Below are 8,102 nucleotides of genomic sequence, written 5' to 3'. Positions count from 1 at the left end.
ACATTATTTTCATTATTAGTTTGCCCCTTATCATCAACAACTACATCTATTTTATTTTCAGCTCCCTTTTCATAAGCTTCCAGAAACTGATGTATCCTCATTGGTCGGGGACAGAAATCCTCCACATCTGGTACATCTCTGTCCCCTTTACCTAGTTTAAATGCCTGTCCAAAAAAGCTCTGAATTCCTCACCGAGCACCTGGGTACCTCTGTATGATGGATGCAAACCATCCCTCTTAAACAACTCCCTATTAGACCATCTACTGACATCATGACTTACATAACCAAAACCTTCAGCTTTACACCACTGCCTTAACCACACATTAAACTCTCTGATACAACTTGTTTTACCCTCCTGGCCACAAACCGGTAACACCTCTGAGAAAGTCACTGAATCAGTTATTTTACCCAGCTCCACACTTAGACTTTGAAAATCTCTTTTTACTACATTAACATTTCTCTGGGACAGATCGTTTGTGCCAAGAGTTGTGCTGCAACTATGGAAAACAAGACTGAACATCACAATATTAGCACAGGATCTCATAGCGCTAAATAAAGCAATCTTCTCAACACAAAGGTTTCCTTTCTGCCAAAATTTAACTGTTAACATCCGAGCAGTTCAGACTTTCTTTTTAAAAATGTGGCAAGATGCCGAATAGTTTCTATTTTAAGCAGCCTATATATACTGCACTATTCCTAGGGACATTTGATGATTGTAAATGAAGGCCAGCAAACTCATTTTAAAAAAGAAATATCTGTGCAGGAACATTTTTTTGTTTCTGTGTTATTAATTAATATTATTTCCACTCCAGGTGATTAGTTGATCAGGAAACAGCATAAAACCTGTTAGAAGTGACAAGAATATGTACATATATATATGTATGTCTATATTTATGTATGTATGTGCAGTATGTACATAGATACAACACGCCATCACTCTACTAAACAAATAATTCCCTAAACACTGTCAGACTTTCTACTAAATCTGCACTTCTATTCTACTAGTTTTTCTCATCATTCCTTTCAGCCATTTCCTCCCATGTTGACTGTATGACTGTAACTTGTTGCTTATATCCTAAGATTTTTATTAATATTGCTTCTTCATTGCTTATTTGACCCCTATGACAATCATTAAGTGTTGTACCACATGGTTCTTGACAAATGTATATTTTATTTTATGTACGCTGAGAGCATATGCACCAAGACAAATTCCTTGTGTGTCCAATCACACTTGGCCAATAAAAATTCTATTCTATTCTAACACTTTACTCTTAGATTATCTACGGTTGATCTATCCAGATTCCTAAGAGGTCAGTAAGGGGCGAGTACAAGTGCACTAGAGTGCCTTCCGTCCCCTGTCCTATTGCTCTCCTATATCTCCTATACCTTTCTTCTATTCCTATATCTCTTCTTCTATTCTTTCATTGATATGTTTTATTCCTATATCTTCTCTTCTATTCTTTCTTAGATATATTTTACTATGAGTATCTCCTCTATAACCTTCATCATGTATTTTACTTTGCGTGTATATATATATATATATATATACCCACTAAAACTCTCATTGTGTATTGGACAAAATAAATAAATAAATAGATAATAATAAATACAAATACTGTACGCTATGTATCTCATTACACAGAAAACATGAACTCCCAGCTATAAAATCCCTGGTCATAAAAAATTATATTTCAAACAAGACTGTTGACCTTGTCTGCAACTACGATGCTTATCCTCCCACAATCTAAAGTGAGGTAAAGGTTAATCTCTTCAGGTAGAATTTAACTAATGGTATCTACATCAACACAGCTATATAATTTTTGTGGTAACAGTAAAGCTGCCTTTTCCACTGTCTTTTTAGGAGATTGATGACTTTCTAGTCCAACTTACAATCCTGGTGTTTCCTGATCTCATTCAGATACTAGCCAGACCTAACCCTGTTTACTTTTTCAAGATTAAAAATTACCCTGAGTATTTTAATTTTGGCAGTGGTGAACTACCTCACTAAGCCCTTGAGGAAATGAGGTGCCCCTCTATTCATCTTGTTCTGCTGTTGAAAGTTGTGCTTGCCTGTAGCATTTCTTTGCAAAAAGCTCAAAAGCAGTTTTGGAATAACATCAGTGTGAAAAGCCCATGCAAGTGTGTATGCGGTTATCGCTGTTGTTAATTTGAAGACAGTTTATTACAATGTTATCCAAACGGTATGACAACACATGTAAGGAATTCTTTACATTTGATACAGCTTTTTCCAATTTGGGACTCTCCAAATAAGTTGAACTTTGTCACATAGTCTGCAACTGATGTGATGAGAAACAGAATACATCTGAAAGAAGTATGTTTGGGAAAGTCATTTCCATAATTTCTTAATTTCACACAAGCTCAACCATTTGCAATCTGTAAGATGAGGGCGCTGAAATAGTACAACCGTCTCTCTGAACAGTTAAGTGATAATTAGAAGCAGTACATGGGAATGTGCATTAATGGAAAAGTTTGTTAATGGGAATGTTAACTGCAAAACATTCTACAGTATACAGTGGTACCTCTACCTAAGAACACCTCTACTTACGGACTTTTCTAGATAAGAACCTGGTGTTCAAGATTTTTTTGCCACTTCTCAAGAATCATTTTCCACTTATAAACCCGAGCCTCCTAAACTGTAACTGTAAAAGGCAGGGAGAAGCCTCTGTGGGGCCTCTCTAGGAATCTCCTGGGAGGAAACAGGGCCGGAAAAGGGGGGGAGAAGCCTCTGTGGAACCTCTCTAGAAATCTCCTGGGAGGAAACAGGGCCAGAAAAGGCGGGAGAAGCCTCCATGAGACCTTTCCAGGAATCTCCTAGGAGGAAACAGGGCCTCCACCCTCCCTGTGGTTTTCCCAATCGCACGCATTATTATTTTTTACATTGATTTCTATGGAAAAATTGCTTCTTCTTACAAACTTTTCTACTTAAGAACCTGGTCACGGAATGAATTAAGTTCGTAAGTAGAGATACCACTGTATATTCCACTAGATATGTATAGAAATTTGCTTCCCCGATAGATGTATAAAAGTGAAATAGTAAGACCCATCATTCTGCCTGCCTAATTTACATATTAGAAGAGCTGAAGTGCTCCTGTTATAATTAGAGATAGTCTTTGACTTATGACCACAATTGAGACCAGAATTTATGTTGCTAAGGATGAAATTTCGGCTTGTGGGACCTGGGGGAAGAGCCTTCTCTGTGGGGGCCCTGGCCCTCTGGAATCAGCTCCCCCCATAGATTCGTACTGCCCCCACCCTCCTTGCCTTCCAAAAAAGTTTAAAAACTCATCTTTGCCGCCAGGCTTGGGGTTCCTTAGACCTTCCCCCTGACTGCTGAATGCTTAGTTTGACTGCTGAATGAATGATATTGATAGTTTTTAATTAGAATTTTAATTGTTTTTTAAGGTATAATTGGATTGTTATTATTGTTTCCTGTTTTTCTGTACATGCTGTGAGCCGCCTCGAGTCCTCGGAGAGGGGCGGCATATAAATCCAAACAAACAAACAAACAAACAAATAAACAAACATAAATAAAATTTGTTAAGGGAGTTTTGCCACATTTTATGACTTTTCTTGCTGCATTTGCTACATGAATCGCTGTGGCTGTTAAATCAGTAACATGGTTGTTAAGTGAATCTGGCTTCCCCACTGACTTTGCTTGTCAGAAGGTCACAGAAGATGGTCACATGACCCTGGAACACTGCAGCCGTCATAAATATGGATCAGTTGTCAAGCATCTGAATGTAAATCCCATGTCCGTGGCGATGCAGCAACAGTCATAAGTGTGAAAAATGGTCATAAGTCACTTTTTCCAGTGCCATTGTAATTTCAAATGTTCACTAAATGACCTGTTGTAAATTGAGGACTATCCTGCAATATCAAAATAAAAGCAGCAACAGTAAATAGCAAAGTAGCAAAAAATAATATCACTGGAAAACCTCAGAGAGAAATCAAAGCATTACCATAGAAATCAATATGTATTAGCATTCCAGGATTTCTTTTCCCTTCTTCACAGTTTTTGACTATGGCATTCTTTTCAATTCTGGATGTGTTTAATACTTAAGCATGCTCATAGCTTGCACAAATACAGCTGCGCGCACCCACTGCTTGAAGGTACCACCTCCTTCCCCCTCCCCCAAGTTGGTCCACTGGTATATAGTACAATCAGCAAAACAAGCCAACTAAATCTTTCTCAACAAGTCCCTTCTTCATTTGGCTGGATTGTATGTGTTTAGATATCACACTGCTATCTAGAATAGAAACATAGAAGACTGACGGCAGAAAAAGACCTCATGGTCCATCTAGTCTGCCCTTATACTATTTTCTGTATTTTATCTTAGGATGGATATATGTTTATCCCAGGTATGTTTAAATTCAGTTACTGTGGATTTACCAACCAAATCTGCTGGAAGTTTGTTCCAAGGATCTACTACTCTTTCAGTAAAATAATATTTTCTCATGTTGCTTTTGATCTTTCCCCCAACTAACTTCAAATTGTGTCCCCTTGTTCTTGTATTCACTTTCCTATTAAAAACACTTCCCTCCTGGACCTTATTTAACCCTTTAACATATTTAAATGTTTCGATCATGTCCCCCCTTTTCCTTTTGTCCTCCAGACTATACAGACTGAGTTCATTAAGTCTTTCCTGATACGTTTTATGCTTAAGACCTTCCACCATTCTTGTAGCCCTTCTTTGGACCCGTTCAATTTTGTCAATATCTTTTTGTAGGTGAGGTCTCCAGAACTGAACACAGTATTCCAAATGTTGTCTCACCAGCACTCTATATAGCGGGATCATAATCTCCCTCTTCCTGCTTGTTATACCTCTAGCTATGCAGCCAAGCATCCTACTTGCTTTCCCTACCGCCTGACTGCACTGTTCACCCATTTTGAGACTGTCAGAAATCACTACCCCTAAATCCTTCTCTTCTGAAGTTTTTGCTAACACAGAACTGCCAATACACTACACTACACTACACTACATTTCAATGGAAATTCAAACATTGAATTGAAAATGATCTTACTGTAACTATTATACAGGTCTTCCCAAATGTTGTGCCCATCAATTTTCTCAGCCAAATAGAGCTAGAGATCCCCTAAATTATACCACTGGCATAGCCTAGGACCCTGATGGCAAACCTTTTTTCCCTCGGGTGCTGAAAGAGCATGTGTGTACACTTTCACGTATGCGTGAGTGCCCACACCCATAATTCGTGCCTGGGTAGGGCAAATACAGCTTCCTCTACTCCCTGGAAGTCCTCTGGAAGCTGGAAACTATCTGTTTCCCAACTTCTGGTGGGCCCAGTAGCCTTGTGTTTTTCCCTCCCCAGGCTCCAAGGGCTGACCCTGGAGCTAGGGGGGGGTAAAAATGTCCTCCCCGAACCCCAAAGAGGCTCTCTGAAAACCAAAAACGCACTCCCAGAGCCTTTGTGTGAGCCAAAAATCAGCCTGACTGGCACACATATGTACATTAGAGCTGAACTAGGGCAACAGCTCGCGTGCCAGCAGGTATGGCTCCGAGTGCCACCGGTAGCACCTGTGCCATAGGTTCGCCATCACTGGTCTAGGAGAATGTTGAAACCTTTTGGGTACATTTTCAAAGGACGTCACATGTGCTAAGCAATGGTTTGATCAGCCACAATTGTTGAAGAAACTACATTTGGTTAAACCATAGACAAATATTTAAAGATAGGATCAGGTAAGCAGGAGAGGTTTCTGTGCAGATAGGAGGGGAAAAAACTCAGGATAAACTCAGATCCTAATTCGCTAGTGAGCTTAGCCAACATCTGTAGCCCCATGGACAAAATATTTTTCTGGATTTCTTCCAGCATTAGGAGTTGACCACCATTTGGTCTTTCCTGGAAAGTCAGTGGCACCTGAAGGCTGCTTATCCCTTTCCTCAGGACTGCCACATGGGATGTTTCTAAGGGCAATTTTCCCTTCTGGGCTTTGGAATATTTATATATGAACTTGCTTAGTGATGTTGTTGAAGAAATATGGAGCATAATGTCCTGACTTTGTTTTTGGCTTCAGGTAATGGGAGGACATTGAAGTAGTCACTCAAAACTGAAAATGCTCCAGATCTCTTGCTGCCCAATTGTCAAGTCTCTTGGGGAAATCAGGAGGTTCAGGCAGTTGTAATGAGTATAAAGATTTATTGCAAGCCTAACCTCACCACAAGAACCTGACCAAATGGCTGTTAAGGGAAATGCACAGGAGATAGGAGAGGCAATCAAGGTGGGCTGGATTTAGATCCCTTGCAGGTGCATGGCAGGTGGTGTGATGGTGCTCGAACTGGTAGCAGCCCGCTGATGACATCATAATGACATCACCGAACTGGATCCATAGACACTGCCATCTTTTTAAAAAAGGTTTTTGGATTTTTTTTCTTCTGAGCATGTGCAGAAGTACATTTAAAGACATGTGTAATGTTCGAATATACAGAAGTTATGGTTAAATATATGGCACTGGATGTATTTTTCCAAATGCAGTGAGGTTGAATGTGTAATTTTAGAAAAGGTGTGTGTGTGTGTACATACACATACAATATATATATAGTAGATAATGTATATTTTGTGTGCCTGTGTACACATATGGCATATACACATAGGATTGAATAGTATATTTTGGATGTTCAGTTGTAGTAGTAAATAGATAGGGAAATTGTATCTTGTTGAGGCCTTTGAGGCAAGGAGAGGCCAGTCACCTAACCCTAACCCTTGACATGAGTAATGTCAAGTTGGCCATGCCCACCCAGTCACATGACCATCAAGCCACGCCCACCCAGTCACATGATCACCAATCCACTCCCACAAAATTAAACCATGCCCACATAGCGGTAGTAAGAAATTTTGGAACCTACTCCTGGCGCCGGGACTCATGGCTTATGATGCCTTTGATCCCTCCCTCGGAGTCAGCCTGGTCATCTCCTACACCAATATACTACTTAGCATGGGAAGAATTAATACTAAAAAAATAATGCTAAATCTGATTCATTTGTGACAACAATCACTCTAAACAGCATCTGAAAGTAGCTATATATTGGCCAAGGATAAATGTGGAAGTTCATACTCAGTATTGCAAAGTTCATTACAGGAGGAAAACCTAATGGACTATGTTACCTGAGAAGTACAGTGATACCTTGTCTTACAAACTTAATTGTTTCTGGGACGAGGTTCTTAACGTAAGACGAAACAGTGTTTCCCATAGGAATCAATGGAAAAGCGATTAATGCGTGCAAGCCCAAAATTCACCCCTTTTGCCAGCCGAAGTGCCCATTTTTGCGCTGCTGGGATTCTCCTGAGCCTCCCCTCAATGGGAAACCCCACCTCTGGACTTCTGTGTTTTTGCGATGCTGCAGGGGAATCCCAGCAGGGGAATTCCAGCATCGCAAAAATGAGCGCTTCACTGGCAACGGAAGTCCGGAGGTGGGGTTTCCCATGGAGGGGAGACTCAGGGGAATTCCAGCAGCACAAAAACGTGTGCTTCGCTGGCAATGGAAGTCCGGAGGTGGGCCATCCCAGCAGCGGCGGTGGGTTTGTAAGGTGAAAATAGTTTCTAAGAAGAGGCAAAAAAATATTAAATCCTGGGTTTGTATCTCGAAAAGTTTGTATGATGAAGTATCACTGTATTTGTCTTTGATTAGCATTATACTTGATTTGTAGTTTGGATGCTAAATATTGCTGTACCATATAAAATAAAGAAAAGGAATTACTGTAATACTCTTCCCATGGACTATATTCAAGAGGCAATTAACTGCCAGTTCCCCAGTAATCTCCTAGCTATGTTGAGTAGTCTCCCAGGCATGTACAACACAAAGCAATAAAACAGTGAGAACTATTAATAGGCTAAAGGATCTTCCGAATACATTTTAAATGGGCAGGAGGCCTCTTAAAAGTAAGCCAGGTCAGGCTCAATTTCTGTGATTGTATCCTTCCTTTTCCTTGGCAGAGTTACAGAAGTTAATTCCCCTTGCCTTTAAAAAAAAAGGTTTCCTTTTTCTAGGTTCAAATCAGCATAAATTTTAGGGTCAGCTAGGTACTTTTTTCTGACAAAGTGGATATAGACCCCTGGGTGGCCTCAT

Source organism: Erythrolamprus reginae, chromosome 1, assembly GCF_031021105.1.
Source record: "Erythrolamprus reginae isolate rEryReg1 chromosome 1, rEryReg1.hap1, whole genome shotgun sequence".
Taxonomy (NCBI): Eukaryota; Metazoa; Chordata; class Lepidosauria; order Squamata; family Dipsadidae; genus Erythrolamprus; species Erythrolamprus reginae.
This window is presented reverse-complemented; position numbering follows the sequence as displayed.